The sequence below is a fragment of the Microtus oregoni genome, unplaced genomic scaffold (assembly GCF_018167655.1).
Source record: "Microtus oregoni isolate MIOR12 unplaced genomic scaffold, Mior012 000013F_ref0000133, whole genome shotgun sequence".
NCBI classification, from domain to species: Eukaryota; Metazoa; Chordata; class Mammalia; order Rodentia; family Cricetidae; genus Microtus; species Microtus oregoni.
In genome coordinates, this window is record NW_024543072.1 from 6,154,184 (window position 1) to 6,176,388 (window position 22,205).

Below are 22,205 nucleotides of genomic sequence, written 5' to 3' on the forward strand. Positions count from 1 at the left end.
TCGCCTCGGGCTGAGGGGCTGAGGGCCTGGGCCGGGCGGCGCGCTGTGGGTTCCTGAGGCCTGGCGCGGTCCTCACCACGTTGGAGGAGGCCAGCCCAGCGGGGTCTTCCGGACACTTGGCGTGACCTCTTTCCGGCATGGCCGCTTTCTCGCCTCCTGAGTTCTGTGAGCCTAAAGGGGCGGTAATTGGCTGATCCCGGTTTTGTGACTCAGTTTAGCACTGGATGCTCGTACAAAGGCGCACGGTTCGATTCCCAGCAATCACATGGCTACTGACAACCAGCCATTAACTCCATTTCATGGGATTCCTGCTCTGCCCTGGCTCCTGTGGGCACCGGGCATACTTGTGGTGCTCTGTCCTGCATCAGACAAAACACATACACACGTAAAGTCTATAAGATAAATAATAAAATACGCATTAGCGCAGAGAAGAAAATGGCCTCCAGGGATAGGCTAAAGCAGGGTGGTTTCCCTCCAGACCATCTGCCTTCCAGGAGATCGTGTGGAGCGGTCCTCCCAGTCCCTAGCATGATGTAAGCAAACACTCAGTACTAGGGATCCTTCCACATGATTTACATCCTTATGATAAGGGGAGAAAGGCTGCTGGCTTTTAGATATTCCCCCTTGTCTTTTTTCTCTATAGTTCACACACAAACACACACACACACACACACACACACACACACACGTTTGCACCAAGAGAAAGTCTAGCAAAGCCATCCTGCATTACCATCAATACAGTAAATAAGCCGTACTTTCTTTATGCTAGGTAATAGTCAAATCAGTTGAACCTATATTAACTCCAAATCATTTTCACAAGAGATACCAAGGAAACGCTTCTGTACAATTTAAATGTTGCAATTTGGACAAATTGAGGTGACAAAAGTCAACAATATAAAACCAGGTCTCGGTCGGGCGGTGGTGGCGCACACCTTTAATCCCAGCACTCGGGAGGCAGAGGCAAGCGGATCCTTGTGAGTTCAAGACCAACCTGGTCTAAAAGACCAGGACAGACTCCAAAGCTACAGAGAAACCCTGTTTCGAAAAACCAAAAACAAGCTGGGCGATGGTGGCGCACTCCTTTAATTCCAGCACTCGGGAGGCAGAGTCAGGTGGATCTCTGTGAGTTCGAGACCAGCCTGGTCTACAGAGCTAGTTCCAGGACAGGCTCCAAAGCCACGGAGAAACCCTGTCTCGAAAAACCAAAAAAAAAAGAAAAGAAAAGAAAAACAGAAAACAAACAAAAAACAGGTCTCATTTCACCCAACTACTTAGACACCGCACTAGTTAAGACCCAATTTTCACGCAGCTCTGCCTTCAGTTCCAAGAGCTACAAACAAGCTGGGATAAGCCCCCCTCTTTTGACATCCACAGGTGGGGGGCAGGTTGCAATGTGAATCAGCCAATCAAAGAATATGTGTGTAAGTCAATTATTAGTGAACAGAACATAGGTGTTGGGAATTTAATTCAGCCGGATCTACTTGTCTAGCATATGTGAAGCCCTGGATTTGATCTCCAGCATCTCATGAACTGGGCTCAGGTGACAGCTCTGGGGAGATAACAAGAGAGAAATTTAAGGTCATCCTGGGCTACCTAGGGAGCTGGAGGCTAAGGTGAAAACACACTTTAAAGCTTTTTTTAAATGGTGATAGAATAAGGGCTAGGTTTAGGAAAACTCGTACATTATTGTAAAGTATCTTTTTACAATAAGTCTAATGGGAGAAGATGAGCTTGGTGACACACACCTATCCACAGCACTCAGGAGACAGGGAGTGGCAAGAGGATCTATACAAGTTTAGGTCATTTTTGGATACATAGAAGAACGCTGTATCAAATAAAATAAAACATAAGAGGGCTGAGAATGTAGCCCAATGCTAGGGATTGAGTTTGCCACTAGCATTCAGGAAATACCACAAAAATAGATACATAGATAGACAGACAGACAGATAGAGGTAGATACATCTAAGGAAAAGGCCTGCTTTCCCTAATGTGAGAGAAGATCAAAAACTCAGACCTTGCAATCCTTATATAGTAACTTTCTTTTTCCCAAATGTTTGCTTTTATCAAGTTAAAAGTTAAGTGGGGGCCAGGCAGTGGTGGCACATGCCTTTAATCCCAGTACTCGGAAGGCAGAGGCAGGTGGATCTCTGTGAGTTCGAGGCCAGCCTAATCTACAAGAGCTAGTTCCAGGACAGGCTCCAAAGCTACAGAGAAACTCTCTCGAAAAAAAAAAAATTATTAAATGAGATCTTACTGGTGGTCTCATTTAATAATCTCCTCAGCAAAAGCCAGCTTTCTTTCTTTGGAAGGAGACGATATCGACAACCAGAGTTTGATGGAAAAGAATTCTTAAAACTAAGACCAGTGAAGTATTATTCTAGCCCAAGCCAACACTTATTTTAGAAAATCGGTGAACTCAGGGTTATAATTTATATTTTTAAATTGGGAAGCTCTAAAATATAATGTGCCCTTTAATTTTGTTTTGTGCTAGGGTTTCATGTTCAACAAGCTGTCCTGCAATTGCTAATTCTGCCTCCAACTCCTTAATGCTGATTACAGGTAAGTGTAACACCCATCTGAAAATAAGTAAAATGGATAGTGACTTTAAATTCCACTGCATAAAGGTACTAACGATCAATATTAGAAATATTTCTCAGGCTGGAGAGATGGCTCAGCAGGTAAGAGCACTGACTGCTCTTCCTGAAGACATAGGCTTAATTCCCAGCACCTACACGGCAGCTCAAGACTGTAAAGCCTGTTCCAGGGGATCTGACACCCTCACAAAGACATGCATGCAGGCAAAGCATCAATGCATATAAAAGAAATAATTTTTGCTGGGCAGTGGTGGCACATGCCCTCAGGAGGCAGAGGCAGACGGATCTCTGTGAGTTCGAGGCCAGCCTGGTCAGGCGTCAAGGCTACAGTGAAACCCTGTCTCAGAAACCAAAAACAAAACCAAGAAATATTTATCAATTGCTTATGCCCAGCACTGTAAGGGATCAAGGATATGACTCTGGAGCAAGCAAACAGACATAGTTACTTTTGTCAAATTGACAGCTCAGTGGTGAGTGGAGTGTATCATCTAATTCTACTATCTATAGGGATTGCTAGGCTGAGACGTAAAGATTGGATAAGTAGTCCCCTCCAGGAGGAGCAGAAAGGGAACAGAAATTTGCTAAACTTGAGAAAAGCCGTAGCAAGATACAAAAAAATATCCTCCTACAGGTTTATATTTGTATACACATGCGTGCATGCGTGTGTGTAGATATATGGGAGAGGGGTACTGCCACAGAAGCATGTAGTTCTGAAGTCAGAGCTAGCACAAGTCAAAAGGAAAAATCTCTGTCGTCTCCACCCATCAGAAATGGGAAAGCAGAAATGCAAGAACACTAAAGAACAATACTAAGCAGTGAAAAATTAAACATTGGGACCACAATTGTCTTTGTAAACTTAGAGACGTATGTATCTAGTTCAACTATACATTCTCATTAATTAATTTTTCTAGTTCATGAATAAAATAATGAGTTTTGTTATATTTTCATATATACATATATATATATATCTCATATTTCCACCCACTACCCTCCTCTGCTTCTTCTTTCCACATCTTCCCAGTTTTCTTCCTTTCTTCTGTAGAATAGTCTTCCCTGCTTTCACGTGTCTCTCTCCTCCTCCCCCCTCATATATGTATGTACATACACAGATATATGAGACAAATCAAGCAGAATTTAGTACATCATTACATACAGTGTATGTCTAGTTCCTGTGGTACAAGGGATTGAACCGCACCCAGTTTATCCATTGCTTGGGATGTCACCCAGGGCTCCATTCACAGTAGGCCAGTGCTCTGCTGAACTCACTCTGTAGCCCACGATGGAACTCCTTTCTCAGCCTTCCCTGGCTACAATCACAGCAGTACAGCCCCACACCCAGCTTGTTTTAAAAAGGGGAAACTATGGGTAATGGTGGTGCATGCCTTTAATCTCAGCACTGGGAAGACAGAGGCAGGCAGATCTCTGTGAGTTCAAAGTCATCCTGGTCTATAGAGTAAGTTCCAGGACAGACTCCAAAGCTACACAAAGAAACCATGTCTCAAAAACAAAATACAAAGGAAAAGGGGGGGAACTATAATGACTCAAGATCACACTGCAATCGAGTAACAAGAACTAATACATGAGGGTGTGGTTTAGCATTTAACAAAAGAACATGAAGAGGTCGTGGAGAAGGAAGACTTCTGAGGCACCATTCTGAGGGTATCAGTATACCTTCTGATTAAACCTTACAGAAGACACTGTTATCTTTGTGGTAGAAAGGAACAAACTAAGACCGAGTGAGGTTTTACAACCTGATGATCCTTTGCTGTCTGACAAGATAGGCTCTGCTCTTAGCTCCCAGAGTTTATGTTTTTATTGATCCAAGACCTTTTCCTGTAATTCTTGAGCATTGCTTTTAGATCATAAAATCCACTCTTATGAGTGATGCTGTTTGGGCTTTACAACAGCCTGCATGACTTCCATGTTATCTCAGGCCAGGTGATCCTGACACCCACAGGCATTATGTTTATCTCAGTCAAGCTCCCTAAATCTTGGGCACTATCTCTAAGTCAACAGTACCCATTCTTGTGAAAGAAGCCAGGTGTGCTATGTAAGGAATCTCAGTGTAAACATGTGGGGCTGAGTTAATTGTTATCTGAATACTTTTTTTCAAAATTGTGTTGTGCTTAAATAAGGCTAAAGCAAAAGGATCTGGGCGAGACGATAGAAGTTTTGGATCAACACCAGTTACAATAAAATCGGGCTGAGCTGAGTTGAGTTTCAATCTTGTCTTTTAGTGCATCTTTTTTTTCCCTCTGTCTGCTGTAAAACCTGCAGAAAATCACCACACCTGAGTGATTATCTAATATAAAAGCAACAGAACCAAGTTTCTAACCTTGTTAATTTGCCTCCAAAAGCACATGCATTTCCGCTGTGCCATCTGACATTGAAGGTCAAGAACCGTGTTTGGTGGTGTTTAATCATAGTACCGTCCACTCACGGGCTGAGATAAAGGGATAGGAAGCCAGGAGTTCAAGATCAGCCAGGACAACACATCTACAGTAGCGCTACCCACATACCACCATAGTGGTATCACTCAGCAGTAACAGCATTACTGATGCATAAACCCAGCAGTTTTCCTTCTAGAAATCTAAACTAAAAATGTACTCATTTGTATTATAAATATTCAAGGATATCCATTATAGTGAGACTTGTGATAGCAAAGAATTGGAACTAGTCTAAATGCCTGTTTAATACTGTGTAGGTCAGAAACAAGTGAATCTCTGAGTGTGAAGCCAGCCTGGTTTCCAGGACAGGCTCCAAAGCTACAGAGAAACCCTGTCTCGAAAAACCAAAAAGAAAAAGATGGGAGGCAGAGGCAGACGGATCTCTGTGAGTTTGAGACCAGCCTGGTCTACAAGAGCTAGTTCCAGGACAGGCTCCAAAACCACAGAGAAACCCTGTCTCGAAAAACCAAAAAAAAAAAAAAAAGAGAGAGAGAGAGAGAGAGAGAGAGAAAGAAAAAAGAAGAAAGAAAGAAGGAAAGAAAGAGAAGAGAAAAGAATGAAGAATGTACAAAACAAAAACCAAAAAAATAAGGCCTAGAAGAGGTAAATCCATAGCAGAGGAAGGTTGGTGGTTTAGGAGAGGAAGGATAAGGAAGTGGATGCTACTAAGACAGGAGGGCTTTGTTTGTTTGTTGGAACTGGATGCTAATAAGTACAGGAGGGCTTTGGTTGGTTGGTTTGGTTTGGTTTGGTTTTGGTTTTTCGATTCAGGGTTTCTCTATAACTGTGGGTCCTGTACTGGAACTCACTCTGTAGACCAGGCTGACCGCGAACTCACAGAGATCCATCTGCCTCTGCCTCCCAAGTGCTGGGGTTAAAGGCATGTGCCAGCACCGCCAGGCATGCACAGACAGGGTTTCTTTTTGGTGATGAAATGTTCTGGAATTACTGATGATAGATAGTATAATTGCACAGTATTCAAAAACTCACTGAAGTGCACATCTTGAAGAGGATTTCAGGGCTGGGGTAAACAGCCTTGCAAGCATAAATCCCAGAGTTCAGTCCCTCAAAAGCCATGGTTTTATTGTTGTTGTTTTAAAGGCAGACATGTTTTCCTGAGTTTATAATCCCAGTGTTGGAAAATAGAAATAGATTGAACTTGATGACCAGGCAGCCTGGCCAGCTTGGTGAAGTCAGTCAGAGACCCTATCTCAAAAAACAAAGCGGACAGCAAATGAGGAATGGCAGCAAAGGTTGTCCACTAGCCTGCACACTCGCACACATACATGCACACACATGTGCACACACACACGCACACACACGCACACATGCGCGCACACACACACACACACAATGCATTTTGTTACATGTCAACAGGGTAGGCCTTCTTTGAGGACAAAGAACAGAAAGATCAGTGCTTTCTTGCTGCTATCTTTGTGTGGTGTTTGTTGTTTGTCTGTTTGCTGTTGTTTTATGGTTTTGTTTTGGTTTTGGTGTTGTTATTTTTGAGATAGGGTGTCTCTGAGTTGCTCAGGCTTTCCAGAAATCTAGATTCTTCTGCTTTACCCTCTAGATGCTGAGATTACAGGTATTGACCAGTCCACCTGGCCAGTCACTGGATTTCAATAAACAGATCACCATAAAGTCTACCAAGAAAAACTTGAAGAAACAGAGTCTAGACCGATCAGCACGCTACCCAGCTAAGCCAGGCCCAGGCTTCTAACCTAGGATCAAATATACAGGTATCATCCCTACCTACTAGTTTTATGTAATTCTTAAGCAATAATATAAAGATCATAATTTGCCTGGTATTTTCTAAGTCCTTTACATGCTATAACTCATTTGATTTTCACAGGAATCCTGAGGAGTTGGGAAGGTACTTACCCCATTTTTCTTTTTCTTTCTACTGTCTTTGTCTCTTCCTTCCCTTTTTTTCACATTTATTTGCTTGTTTGTTTGTTTGTTTATTGTGTATTCACAAGTATGGTGGTCCAAGTGTAAGTTTCCACCGCTGCAGCAGCCTGCCTCTGCCTCCCAGTCAGTTACCTGTTGCCAGGTGCCTTTCTATGTCAACTATGTGACATGTGCAACCTTTAAAAGTGCCTGCCAGGTACCCATAGAGACAGCTTACCTGAGCTCCATGGAAGCTCACAGACTCTGGACCGATAGCTAGGGATCCTGCATGAGACTGACCTAGGTCCTTTGCAATGTGGGTGACAGCTATGTAGCTTGGTTTGTTTGTGGGACCCCTAGCAGTGGGATCAGGACTTGTCCCTAGCGCTTGAGCTGGCTTTTGGGAACCTATTCCCCATCCTGTGTTGCCTTGCCCAGCCTTGATGGAGGGGAGGGGCTTAGTCCTGCCTCATCTTGGTATGCTGTGCTTTGTTGACGCCCATGAGAGGCCTGCCCATTTCTGAATAAAGCCGGAAGAGGAATGGCTTGGGGAGGGGCATAGATGGGAGGTGGGGGAAGGGAACAGGAAGAGATGGGGGAGGGGAAACTAGGGTCAGTATGTAAAATAAATGAAAAAAAATTAACAAAAAGTGCCCACCCTGCTCGCTCTCTCTGCCTCCTCTTTCCTCTCTTCTTCCTCTTGTTTCTTCCCTGTCTGTCTGTCTGCCTGCCTCTCTCCTGCCCTCTTTCACTTTCCTCCTCCCCTCCCCCAATAAACTTGTTGCCAGTGGCTTGTTTGCTCAGTGGCGTACCCTAGCAGGGCCCAACGAAAGGTACCCACTTTGCCTTTCTTTTTTTCTATCCTTTCACTGCCGGTCACCTAGCAGCTATAGAGTCTCTCCTTCCACCAGGTGACAAGCTCAGGCTGGTAGCAAGTGTCTTTACCCACTGAGCCATCTCTCCCCCTCCTCCACTTTCTGTTTTGTGTTTTGTTTTGTTGTTTATTTTGATACAGGGCCTCACTCTATCATAACCTAGGCTGGCCTGGAACTTGAAACAATCCTTCTGCCTCTGCCTCCTAAGAGCTGTACCTTGCCGGGCAGTGATTGTGCATGCCTTTAATCCCAGCACTGGGGGTGGGGGGTTGGGCAGAGGCAGGTGGATCTCTGTGAGGACAGCCTGGTCTACAGAATGAGTTCTAGGACAGCCTGGTCTACAGAGTGAGCTCCAGGACAGCCGTGATTACACAGAGAAACCCTGTCTTGAGAAAACAAAAACAGAGAGGTTTGCCTTGTTCAAAGACTTAAGGCCTCCATTAAATTTATCAATGGCTAAGTCCTACTCTGGCAGGTGATAATGGTTGGAAGTAAAGAACTTCCTTTGGGTGATCTGTTCATATTTAGCTTGTCATGGCTGGGGCTGGCTCCTACAAAACCCCTGATATCAAGCCACACCCCAGCTCATGTGACTCTTGTCTCCCATTTAATCCTACATGCAACTATAGAATATAAAAGGTGTAGTCTTTTCAATTGCTGGCAGCCAGCATGATCACCCTCAGATGGTGTTCATCCGTCCACCCATCCCCTCACTGACTACCTCTTCTCATCCTCTTTGGTACCTGAACCACCCACTAAAGCAGGTCTCCGGCATAAGCATCTTCATTTTTACTTTTTTTTTTAATACTATTTCTTGCAGATTTGTAGATGATTTCTGGACAGCATCATCTGGTTTCTTTGTCTAACTACTGAATTGTGAGCCAGACTTTGTTTACCAGATTCAGGTTAGAGCTTCATTATTTGGAGGTTCATAGTACCCAAAAGGTACTGGGGCTTACTTTAATCTTCACGAGTCCTCTCCAGTTCACAAAAACCTAGCAGTAAAGGGCATTTGGCATGACCTTGTCTACACAATAAATGCAATAAAGCACTGGTTTTAAAAGAACATTGGAAAGCCTCCATCAACTTATGAATGACTAGATGAACAAAGTATAGTCTAACTATAATATGGATATTATCTGGCCATAAAAAATATAAAGTGGGGGGCTGGAGAGATAGCTCAGCGGTTAAGAGCATTGCCTGCTCTTCCAAAGGTCCTGAGTTCAATTCCCAGCAGCCGCATGGTGGCTCACAACCATCTGTAATGAGGTCTGGTGCCCTCTTCTGGCCTTCAGGCATACACGCAGAAAGAATATTGTATACATAATAAATAAATAAATAAATATTTAAAAATATATATATAAAGTGCTGATAAATGCTGCTACACACGTAGAAACAGTATCCTAAATGAAAGAAGCTAGTCACAAAGAGTGCCTAGAGGCATGGAGATGGGGGAAGCAATGAAAGTCTTCTCACATTAATTGTAAGAGAGGAACCCAGTGCTACTGTCTGTACTCTGAGGCAAGAGGACCAGTAAGTTCAAGGTCAGCCTGTACTTCTTTCTTTCTTTCTTTCTTTTTTCTTTCTTTCTTTTCTTTCTTTTTTTTTTTCTTCAAGACAGGGTTTCTCTGTGGAGCCTCAGCTGTCCTGGAACTAGCTCTGTAGACCCAGCTGACCCCAAACTCACAAAGATCCACCTCTCTCTGGTTCCCAAGTGCTGGGATTAAAGATGTGCGCCACCACCTCCCAGCCAGCCTGTACTTTTTACGTCAGCTCATGCATGATAAGTAGAGAGATAGATAGAAGATAGATAGATAGATAGATAGATAGATATAGATGAAAGAGAGAGAAGGAGGGGGAGAAAGAGAGAAAGAGAGAGAGATGTAGTGATGGTTACCGTAACAAGGCCCCCAGACCTCACTTAGCACAGATGACTTCATGATGGAAATGGATTCAGGCTGTAAAAATTCAGCACGTAGACAGCACCACCTGCCAAAAATGAAAACAAAGACCTCATCCATCAAAGTCCATACAGTCCTGGGAAAGTATTGAAATCTACTCACCTCGTTTTTTAGCTTCTGCAGTTCTGCTTCTGGCTAACTGTTCTTGTTAACTGAAGTGTGTCAACCCAGAACATGGTTTTTGTGCTTAGAAGCTTGCCCTGAGAAAGGCTCAGGGCTACCCTGTTCCCAGTGTAGCCTAATAGAGACTTTCTGTTGGCTTGGAGCCACGTGTGGGCAGTCTTCTCTGGGGAATGCCCTGCATTTCCCAATTCTGAACCACTGGTGACAGCTATGTAAATGCCTGTTAGTGAGGGGACATCTAAACTGCTGAACTGGGTGCTGTACACATTACACACTCTTTAATTAGACACATCAAACTGGTTTTTTTTTAAAGAAAAAAATTAATACACCTTTTTGGGTATATTATGCAGGAAGATATTTGATTTGCAACTACTGCTTAAATTTGTGTTGACTACACAGAGGTAACAATAAAATTTTTCTACACCCCCCCCAAAAAAAATAAAATTAAAAAAAAAACCCACTCTGTTCTACAAATACGGTAGTGATGTAAAGCAAACATGATAATAAGACAAAGCGTAGGTCATTTAAACCAGCTACACCATCTGCAAGAATGCCAATCAAGTCTCCTTCATCTATTTTTGCTGTTGTATAATTGTTTGCGTTGTTTGTTTGTGCTTTTTTTTCCACTTAGGGTCCTCTGATGTAGCTCAGGTTAGCAAATCATGCCTCACCTTTTGAAGTATTGAGACTACAGGTGTGCACTGCCATTACTGTGCTCATTCTCTTTTGATTACCACATAGTCGTAATTTTTGCTAAAGTTAGTTAACATTAACCTTCATTTTAAAAAGTCTACGAACCAGCCAGACATGGTGGTGCATGCCTTTAATCCCAGTACTCAGGAGGCCAAGGCCAGCCTGGTCTACAGCAAGTTCTAGGACAGCCAGGGCTGCAGTGGAGAAAACCCTGCCGCAAAAAAAAAAAAAAAAAAAAAAAAAAAAAAAAAAATGCATATGACTAGGTGTGGTAGTTTACACTATAATAACGTCAATTCTCAGGCAGCTAAAACAGAAGGATGACTTTGAGTTCCAACCAAGCTTGAGCTATAGAGTGAAGTCCTGTTTCAAAAACACCCAAATAAGTACATACCATGAAGCATAAATTCAGTGAACTAACAAATAAAACATTCCAGATCTTTTTTTTTTCTTCAAAATAATTCCAAGGTAAAGGGAGGGGAAGAGAAAGAGGAAGATGACAAAGAAAAAGAATTAAACTATCACGTTCCTAAACCAGGCAGTGGTAGCACACACCCTGGGAGCGGAGACAGAAGGAATCTCTGAGTTCAAGGCCAGCCTAGTCTACAGGGCAAGTTCCAGAAGCCAGTTCTACACAGAAAAAGCCTGTCTCTAAATAAACAAATAAATATTCCATTTCAACTTTTTAAAACAAAATTATTTTGTCTTGCTTTCTGAGCTAGAGTCTCAAAGTTGTTATGTATTCAAAAATGACCTTAAACTTCTGATGTACCTGCCTGTACCTCCTCTTAAGTGCTGGGATTACAGGCATGTGTCACCAGGCCCAGGTCATGGTGCTGGGATTACAGGCATGTGTCACCGGGCCCAGGTTGTAGTGTTGGGATGACAGATGTATGTTTCCAGGCCCAGGTTATGCAGTGCTGGGTTACCAAACCTAGGGCCTCTACGTCCTCAGCCCAGGCTATCTGGTTTTCAAATGTCTCCTAACAAAATATTCCCAAGGGGGAAAAAATAAGCTGTTTATTTTTCACTCAGTATAATATAAAAGCCTTGGTTTAAAAAGGAGATTAAAAAACAAACAAACAAGCCAGGTGGTGGTGGCACATGCCTTTAATCCCAGCACTTGGGAGACAGAGGCAGGTGGATCTCTGAGTTTGAAGCCAGCCTAGTCTACATAGTGAGTTCCAGGACAGGCTCCAAAGCCACAGAGAAACCCTGTCTCCAAAAACCAAAAAAAAAAAAAAAAAACCACCAAAAACCAAACAAACAAAAACTTGTAGCTAGATAGTCCACATCAAGTTTTAGTATTCCCAAAAGTTCTGAAAATTAGTTAATTAATTATGATAAATTTTCTTCTAAGAAGTCTTTGGGGAACTAGTGAGATTTAAACCAGATGATGGATCAATCTGTGGTTTCAATTTATATAAATTATAGAAACATAACACCAGACATTTCTCTAATTGAGGGAAATGCAGTTTTCAGTTACTTACCGAGAGGAATTCTATTTGTGGTTAGTGCCCTCTAGTGATTCATTCATTCTCAAGAGAGTCTGAGTTTCTCTGGGGATGAGATACATGATAACAATGCTTAAAGAATCAGTTTTGCTTTGTGTAGAGAAAGCTAAAAATAAATAAATAGAAAATACTATTCACACATTAAAATCGGCATTAGAAGCCGGACGGTGGTGGTGCACGCCTTTAATCCCAGCACTTGGGAGGCAGGGGCAGGCGGATCTCTGTGAGTTCGAGACCAGCCTGGTCTATAAGAGCTAGTTCCAGGACAGGCTCCAAAACCACAGAGAAACCCTGTCTCGAAACCCCCCGCAAAAAAAAAAATTGGCATTAGGACCACACAAAACCTATCCTTCCTTAGATGCTTGCTCACATTCCTGCTAAAGGTGCCGCTTAGACTCAAAGCGCTGCCCCACTCTCTTCCTGCTTCTTGTCCAGCTCGTTCCTCTGAACTGAAACATTATCTCCTCTTGGGAGGAAAAAAGCTCCAAGACTCAGGAAGTTCAGACATCTTACAGAACTCACAAGCCCTCCCTGACGCCATACAAGCAATGAGCAATTGCTCAGACAGGAAACCACAAAGGGGCTGCCTCTGCAGATCAGGCAGAGAATTTAAGGAATGTGGCTTTCCTGAGTTCTTATCCGTGCAGGGGTACGCTTTCCCATGATGCAGCTGTCTTTGAGTCATCGCGTTCCTGTAAGTAACTCTCAATGAGGGGCTGGGGGGATGGCTCGGAGGTTAAGAGCACTGGCTGCTCTTGCAGAGGTCCTGAGTTCAATTCCCAGCAACCACATTGTGTGACTCGCAACCATCTATAAATGTAGTCCCTGTCTTCAGTGTGCAAATGTACACGCAGACGAAACACCTATATACAGAAAGTACATCAGAAATTGATGTGGAGGCCATGGAGGGATGCTGCTTATTGACTTGCTCCTCATGATTTGTTCGGCCTGTTCAGAGAACCCAGGACCACCAGCCCAGGAATGATATTGCCCACAGTGGGCTGGGCCTTCCCCATCAATCACTAATTAAGAAAGTGTCCTACAGGCTTGTCTGCTTACACCTCAATCTTCTGGATTCAGTTTCTGAATTGGGGTGTCCTCCTTACGTATGACTGTAGATTGTGTCAAGTTGACAAAAACCTAACCAGCCCACAAGGCCACTTAAATAGTTAAGCTTCAGAAATGGTTCAAGAAAAATTTCATTCTTCTAATGACAAACACTGAATGTTTATGTTTCCTCAGAATTCATATGTTGAAACTTAATCTCTGGTGTTATGACATTTGGAGGTGGAAGCTTTGGGAGCTGTGGTTGTTTGAATGAGAATGACTCCTATAGGCTCATAAATTTGAATTATTGGTCCAAGTTAATGGAACTGTTTGAGAAAGATTAGGAGGTGTGGCCTTGTTGGAAGAGGTACTTCACTGGGGATGGGCTTTGAAGTGTAAAAAGACCAGGCAGGCCCAGTCTCTCTCTGCCCGCATCTTGCAGATTAGATGTAAGCACTCAGTTACCACACCAGTATCACGCCTGCCTGCCATGATAGTCATGGATTAACCCTCAGCATCTGTAAGCAAGTCCCTAATTAAATGGCTTCCACTTAATTAATTGGTTTGTTCATTTGTTAATTTATTGGTTTTTTTGAGACAGGGATTCTCTGTGTAACAGTCCTAGCTGTCCTGGAACTAGCTCTTGTAGACCAGGCTGGCCTTGAACTCACAGAGATCTGCCTGCCTCTGCCTCCCAAGTGCTGGGATTAAAGGCATATGCCACCACTGCCCAGCCATAAGTGACTTCCAAGTAAGTGATCTTGGTCATGGTATTTCATCATAGAAATAGAACAATAACTAAGATGGGGTGATCAGGCCATGAGAGGGAAGCCCTTGCAAAGGAGAATACAACTGTTATCCAAAGGACCCCCAGAGAGGCCGAAAAGATGGGTCAGCAGTTGGGAGCACTAGCTGCTCTTCCAGAGGAAGAGAGTTAAGTTTCCAGCACCCACATGGCAATTTACAACCACATGCAACTCCAGTTCCCGAGGATCCAATGCCCTCTTCTGGCCTCTGCTAGTACTGCATACACAGTGAACAAACACGCATGCAGGCAAAACATTCCTACACATAAAATAAAAATAAACAAATCTTTAAACCAAAGAAGGGACCCCAGAGCTATCTTCCTTCCAACCATGGAAAGACACAGTGAGAAGATGCTGTCTACAAACCAGGAAATTCTTCCTCGCCAATCCCCCAACACCTCGATCTTGGACTCTCCGATCACAAGAACAGTGAAAGATTTAGTTGGGTGGTGGCAGTGGTGGCAGCACACGCCTTTAATCCCAGCACTTGGGAGCCAGAGGCGGGTGGGTGAGTTTAAGGCCAGCCTGGTCTACACTGTGAATCTGGTGACCGTCAAGAGTTGCACAGAGAAATCCTGTCCCCCAAAAACAACAAAGTAGTGAAAGATAAATTTCAAACTGGAGCTAGCTTGGGTGTTCTCCTTCATGTCAGCTAGCTTTTATAGTAGGTGCGGCAGAGGCCTCAGTGATTGTACTGAGTCATGAGCCATATTAACTATGAGATCAACCTGTAAGTCAAGATGTTCACACCTGTGGCATTACTGTTATGGGTGTGATCAACAGTTCTTCTACTGGTTTTGAGGCCCACTCCAGTACAGGGAATCCTGCCTGGTAATGTAAACCTGCTCAAAACTCATGGTGTAGAAGGTTATAAGCTCTAGGGAGGAGCTGAATACTGTTTTTGTTTTTGTTTTTTTTTTTAGCCAAAATGACAAACTGTCAAACTGCCTCTAAATATTTGTGTTTATACCCATAGACACATGCTATTCTCAGCCTTAATCAGAGAGGGCTTCCTTTCCAGTAATAAATACAGAGGCACACGGCTGCACAGGCATTGGGAATAAAATGACAGGTGAACACTTAGCACTAAACAAGCCATTTCTGCCTCCTATAAAGCATAAGGGAAACTGTGGGAGACAGAAAGAATGCAGAGCCAGGGGCTGGAGAGATGGCTCAGAGGTTAAGAGCATTGACTGCTCTTCCAGAGGTCCTGAGTTCAATTCCCAGCAACCACATGGTGGCTCACAACCATCTGTACTGAGATCTGGTGCCCTCTTCTGGCATACAAGCATACATGGAAGGGATGTTGTATACATAATAAATAAATAAATCTTAAAAAAAAAAAGAACGCAGAGTCAGAAGACAGGAAGAAGAGCTGTGAAGCACTGTCTTCTCGGCAAGACATGGCTGCTGCAGTCACGGAATCCCAGGCCCTCCACTGAACCTACACAAGACTGGGCCCATCCCTAGTGAGCCCCTGAGACAGAAGGGGCTCAAGGGGAACCTACCCAGCACTGCTGAACTCCTTGCTACTGGTAGATTCATGGAAAGAGAAAACCATTGCTTTCGGTTGACTCCAACAGGCCTCGGTAGATGGTCCCAACCAGTGGCCACAGCACGGCCTCAGTTATATTCAGTAGGTCATAAAACAAGAAGTTATAAATGTGGGAAAGGGAGTAGGAGAGGTATTGATAGGGACAGGAGGGAGATAAGAGTGGGGTGAATCAGAATGTATTATATACATGTGTGAAATTGTCAAAGAAAGCAAAAAATTCCGTTATTTATATAAACCATTTAGTGGTATCCTGCCGCAATGGTCTGAACAGACTCAGACATCTGTCTCCTCCCTTCCAAGTGGAGTGCGGCAGCGTGTCAGCACCAGGCTCCACCACCCACAGCTTCTTCTCCCTGTAGGGGAGGACTGGGGGTGCACACGGATGTGGATGCTCTAATGGTACTTACCACACACCTGCGAATTCCAGCGATTTGAGTCATTTAGAGCTATCATCCACTTAACTACGCTCACTCGACAATTTAGCAATCAGTTATTGAGCAATTTGTGTTTGCCAAGACACAGGAAGCAAAACACAGGATACAGTTTCTGCTCACAGATACACTCAAGCAAAGGGGAGCGCTAAGGCCATTCTACAGAGGAGACTAGGTAAGTTAATGGCCTTCCTCCACAATGAGGAGGAAGTGACAGGTGTGGACCATGCTAAAGGACTGCCAAGTAGAGATACCAACATGGGTTCTAGCCCACAATCACCCATGGTAAACCACACACACACACACACACACACACACACACACACACACACACACTCACCTGGTCCCAGATGCCTTTTATATCATTTGTGCTCTTCCCCCCCCCCCCAAGGTGCGTTCTAGGTGGAATGAAAGCAACAAAACCAGTTAAAACACCATTGCAAGCCTGGAAATGTACACCTTTAATCCCAGCACCGGGAGGCAGAGGCAGGCGGATCTCTGTGAGTTCGAGACCAGCCTGGTCTACAGAGCTAGTTCCAGGACAGCATAGATTATGAAAGAAACCCCATGGAAAACAAAACAGGCAAAGACACTCTTGTAAAAAAAGAAACAGAAAAACAAAAGAAAACAAAAACTAGGTAAAGATGACTTAGGACATTCAATTATTGTCAGCTCAGATACAAACCAAGATTATAGTAAGTGTGAAATTTTCAAAGGGCAAAGCGAAGGGTACAGGGGAAATTAATGGTGGCCTGGGAACAGATTAATGGTAAGACTCTCACTGGGCATTTACAAGATCGGGGGACCAATCCCAGCCTGGGGGAAAGCGTTACCGGAAGAAGCTAAGCCACTGCTGGGTTCCCGCTCTCACCTATTCCTCTCTGCAGTGTAGAATTTTATAAAAGCGTTAAATAGTAAACCATAAAATAAGGCTGTGAGATATTTTTAAAAATAAGTACAAAAATCCTTCCGGGGCTGAGAAATAGTGCTGTCCAGAAGTAGTAGCCTTAGCTTACTTTGTGTGAGCAAGGCCCTGGATTTATTTCCCCAAGCACAGCAAAACAAGAGCACCCACCACTACCACCCTGCCGCCGCAAACCCTATTCCCCCACCCCCCGCCCGCAATCCACAGTTCAGGCTATAAAGACACCACAGTAGTTTGTAGTTTAAGCATATGTCCTTGTGAGTGTCGGTGCCTATGATATCCATAAAAATATACCCTAGTGAGCATGGGTGCTTGTGGAGGCCAAAGGAGACCAAGATACCCCATAAAAATATGCCCTTGTGAGCTGGGTGCCTGTGGAGGCCAAAGGAGACCAAGATACCCCATAAAAATATGCCCTTGTGAGCATGGGTGCCTGTGGAGGCCAAAGGAGACCAGAATACCCCATAAAAATTTGCCCTTGTGAGTGTGGGTGCCCGTGGAGACCAGACGGGGCCAGAATATCCTAGAGCTGTAGTTAAGTTACAGATTCTTGTGAGTCACCTGGTGTGTGTTCTAGAAGCAGAACTTGGGTTCTCTGGATGAGTGGACAGTGCTCTTAACTGCCAAGTCATTGCTCCAGCCTCCGGAATGTTTTAATGGAAGCCCACAGGCTTGAAAGTCTAATGGAGCACAGATATAAAGGTAGATAAGACTAGACTCAGGAAGTATCTGGTGCCCATCATAATAGGTCATACGTATATAACATTTGTTTATTTGTACAATGCTCAATCACCTCTAGCCCATAAAACTTCTAGACACACAATCCTGTTTTTAAGAAAAAGTTTAACATCTCTAAAAAATAAAATATAAATAGACACAAGTAGAATGCCTGAGATACTCCTCGAAGCTCTAGGTTCTGAGAACAGAAACTAATACTAAAATGATCCACACTAAACTTTAGTCTTTTGGATGCTGAACAGATCCCCAGAGCACATGCACAAATATTCCAGCAGAGGGCAGCAACACGTCACTGTGCAGTTTCAAAACAAGTGTTTCAGGTGTGCATACATGCATACAGTATAAGGATATAAATATATGTGTATGCAAGTGTGTGTATATATAAGATATAGATTTGTGTGGGTGTGTGGTTTTTTTTTAAAGCACATGTTCATGCATCCTGGCCTGACAGAATTTTTAAATATTCCAGGAAGTAAACTGCGGTGACACGCCCCTTTAACCGGCATTGGGAGGCAGAGACTGACAGATCTCTGTGTTTGAGGACATAATGAGTTGCAAGCCATCCAGGGCTAAATACCCTGTTTCAAAATAAAATTCACCAGAAGAGTTATATGAATAAATCTGTGTGTGAATGTTTTATATAGTAATTCCGGTGTTGCTATCATAACACTTTAGGCAGAGCAGAATTCCTCCCAGAGCTCTGAGTTGGGTGCAGTTCTTGGATAGAGCCTGGAACAATAGCAAGGGGGTAAATTAGGTCACAATATCTCCATACAATCATTTGCCTGTTGTTTATGAACTTACAGAGTCATGATTTAAGGTCCAAAAGGATTCTTTTAGAAACTGATTTCTTTGTGTGTGTATGTGTGTGGGCACATATATGTGGAGCTCAAAGGACAACTTGCAAGAATGTGTTCTCTTAGCCGGGCGGTGGTGGCACACGCCTTTAATCCCAGCACTTGGGAGGCAGAGGCAGGCGGATCTCTGTGAGTTCGTAGACCAGCCTGGTCTACAAGAGCTAGTTCCAGGTCAGGAACCAAAACCACAGAGAAACCCTGTCTCGAAAAACCAAAAAAAAAAAAAAAAAAAAAAAGAATGTGTTCTCTTTTTCCACTGTGTGGATTTCAAGGTTCAAACCCAGGTTGTCGGGCTTGGCAGCAAGCCCCTTTACCCACTTAGCTATCTCACTGACCCAGGATTCTTGTTGATGTTTTGTGGTACTGAGTATGGACCCTAAGGCCTGTGCATGCTAGGGGTCTACCCGGTGCTGGATGCACAGCCCTCTAGTGACTTGTTTGTAAAAACCCGATGAGGATAGCCCTGCAAAGATGGCTGAGTGTTCCAACACTCCAGAACGTCTGTGAGGCCATTCTCAGAATCATCAGCCATCGGGGAAACAGACCCTATGAGATGTGATTACATGCCCGTCAGAGGAGGGAGACCAAAGACAGGACAATTTGATGTGCTGTTGGGATGTAAAGTGACATGGCCACATGGAAAACAGTTCAGAAAACACTTCTCACCACATGCATACTTGGTGTCGAGAACGCACCAACTGCACTCTCGGTATTTTCTCAAGGGAAGGGGGACGGACAATACAACTTGCTTATGAGTGTTCATAACAGCTTTACTTGTCAGTCACCCAACAGGTAATGAGCAAACATACAACATAGACAGACGGTGGAGTGTTACTTATCACTGATACAAGTGACAGCTTCCAAGAATACTGAAAATGTGATGAGAGAGAAAAGGCACAGGAAACTCTAGAATGAGCCTGAGCGGGTGGGAGTGGATGAGTGGGTGGGAACATGGGAATGGGCCCACACCATCTTATCTGGAACAGAATCTGGTTTATTTCTATTTTATTTTTACTTGTAGTAATAAACACCTAACAGTTACCATCTAAATCAGTTTTAAGTGCATAATATTGTTCAGTGTATTTGTGTTGCTATGCATCTGCTCCTCAGAATTTTTTCCCCTTTCTAATTATTTTTTTGAAGATGATGTTTGTGCAGTCCAGGTTGACCTTGAACTTGCAAAAATCTCTCTGCCTCTGCCTCCCTAGTGGTGGAATTATAGGTGTATGCCATCATGCCCCATTGAGCTTTCTCATCTTAGAAAACTGAACCGGCATCCATCCAATTCCCATATCCCCTCTCAGCACCTGGCAGCCCCTCACTCTCTGGTATGTGCCTGTGACTCTCACCACCTTAACAATGTCCTGTGCTGCAGGAGCTCCTTCTGCTCCTTCAGCCAATAGCGCACCTTGAACTCACAGAGGTCTGCCTGCCTCTGCCTCCCGAGTGTTGGGATTAAAGGCATGAGGCCACCACTGCGTGGTGACATTGTGGATTTTAATAAGAGACTTTTTTATTTTATATTCTTAGACTTTCCTTTGGAATGCAGTAACTTGGAGACTGTTTGATCTTTAATATTTGTTAAGCAGAATCGCAGTAGTATTTATTCCTCCACTACTAGGACCAGAGAACCTTCTGAGTAACTCACACAAGGTGCCTGGGCTATGATAGTTTTCTAGGTTGGCTTATGGGAACGGATATGATTCCCAGAACTATGAATTCTTTCTAATCCTTTTTCATAGTTTTTCTCCAACACTGAGTGTGTTCATATCAGTGTACTGATTGGTCACTGTTGTGAGTCTATGGGGACATCCCTGGGGCTGTCTCTCCATGCAGTGGTATTTGATTCTACACATGTTTCAAGAGCTCATCCGTGAAAGGTTTGGTTTGCATGTAGTCATGTTCAGAGGTGAGGTCTGGGAAGCTGATGGGATGAGAAAGGGGTCTGATCTCATGAATGGATTTATAGATTAAGTTTTCTTGTTTTTTGTTTTTGGTTTTTTTTTGTTTGTTTGTTTTGTTTTTTTGAGACAGGGTTTCTCTGTGTAGTCCTGGTTGTCCTGAAACTCGCTCTGTAGACCAGGCTGGCCTCAAACTCACAGAGATCCACCTGCCTCTGCCTCCCGAGTGTTGGAACTAAAGGCATACACCACCACTGCCTGGCCAAATTAAGAAATGTTAAAAAAAGATTTGTTTATGTGTATGCAGGTGTCTGCGTGCATGTGTGCAAGCACATGCTCCTGTGAATGCACAGAGGCCAGCGGAGGGGACTGAATCTGTTGGAGCTGGAGTTAGAAGCATCTGTGGCTGCCTGGCTTCCTGTGTGGGGCTGGGATCTCAATCTGAGCCCTCCTGATCACACAGGAAACACTGCAGGTGCTCTTAACTGCTGTGCCATCCCTCCAACCCAACTTTTTTTTTCCTTTTCTTTTTGATACAGGCTCTTTTTTTTTTTTTAACATTTTAAAAAGATTGTTCCCCCCATAAAGATGCTTTGCTGCATGTATGTCTATGCACCAGCTGTGTGCCTGATGCCTAGCAGGGCCGGAAAAGAGCATCAGATTCTGTAGAACTGGAGCTGTAGACATTTGCTGGCCACCACATGGGCACTGGGAATTGAGCTTGGGTTCTAGAAAGATCAGCTAGTGCTCTTAACCACTGAGCCACCTCTCCAGTCGCCTTGGCTTCCCTGGGACTAGCTATGCAGTCTAGGTCGGCCTTGGCTCACAGCAGCTTCCCTCCTGCACCCCCTAGTGCTTCACCATCACAGGCTTTTGTGACTCCTGGCTTGGAGTCAGAAGTTTTTGTTTGTTTTTGTATTTTTGGCTTTTCAAGACAGGGTTTCTTTGTGTCCCTGGCTGTCCTGTCAGACTGTTTTCTAGTTAAGTTAGCACACAGAGTAATGGCATGTTCAGACCTTCTTGTCTTTCTCTCCAATTTCTTCTGTTTTTATATCACAAATATCTGGATTCAGAGCCTGGTGTGCTATCGGAGCTGGGGAGCTTTAGAGAGTAGAAGTAGATCACTGGGAGCGTGTGCCTTTGGAGGACATGTTTGCTCATGCAGCAACCTTACATGATATAGAGTCACCCAGGAAGAGGGCACCTTAGCTGAACAGCTCTGATCAGATTGGCCTGGAGCCAAGTCTATGTTAGATTGTCTTCATTGACAGCTGATGTGGGAGGACCCGGTCCACTAAGGGCGGCACCATTCCCCCTGGCAGATAGGTCTCAGCTACATAAGCTAGCCGACCATGAGTCTGTGGTGCGTCAGTACACAGCATTCCCCCACGGTTTCTGTTTCAGTTCTTGACTTCCCTCAGTGACCGACTGTGATCTGGAACTGTAAGTTGAAACAAACCCTTTCCTCCTCAAGTTGCCTTTGGTCATGGTATTTATCACAGCAACAGAAAGGAAACAAGGACACCAGTTCCTCTTGGTTAACTGCTAAACTGCTATCTAGGTTGCTGACTGGGAGATCAACCATTCCTGAAGAGCTGCGATGTAATGTTTTTAAAAACTGTCTGCCTCCGGAGGATCTTTGTGAGTTTGAGGCCGGCCTAGTCCACAGGAGCTAGTTGCAGGACAGGCTTCAAAGCTATAGAGAAACGCTGTGTCGAAAAACTAAACAAAACAAAACAAATCAAACAAAAAACAAAAGCCTTTCTGCCTTCACAGACTGGAGGGATACATGTCAATCACGTGGACAAAAGATTCCTCCAGGTAGCCTTGGGGACCCTCTTCCAA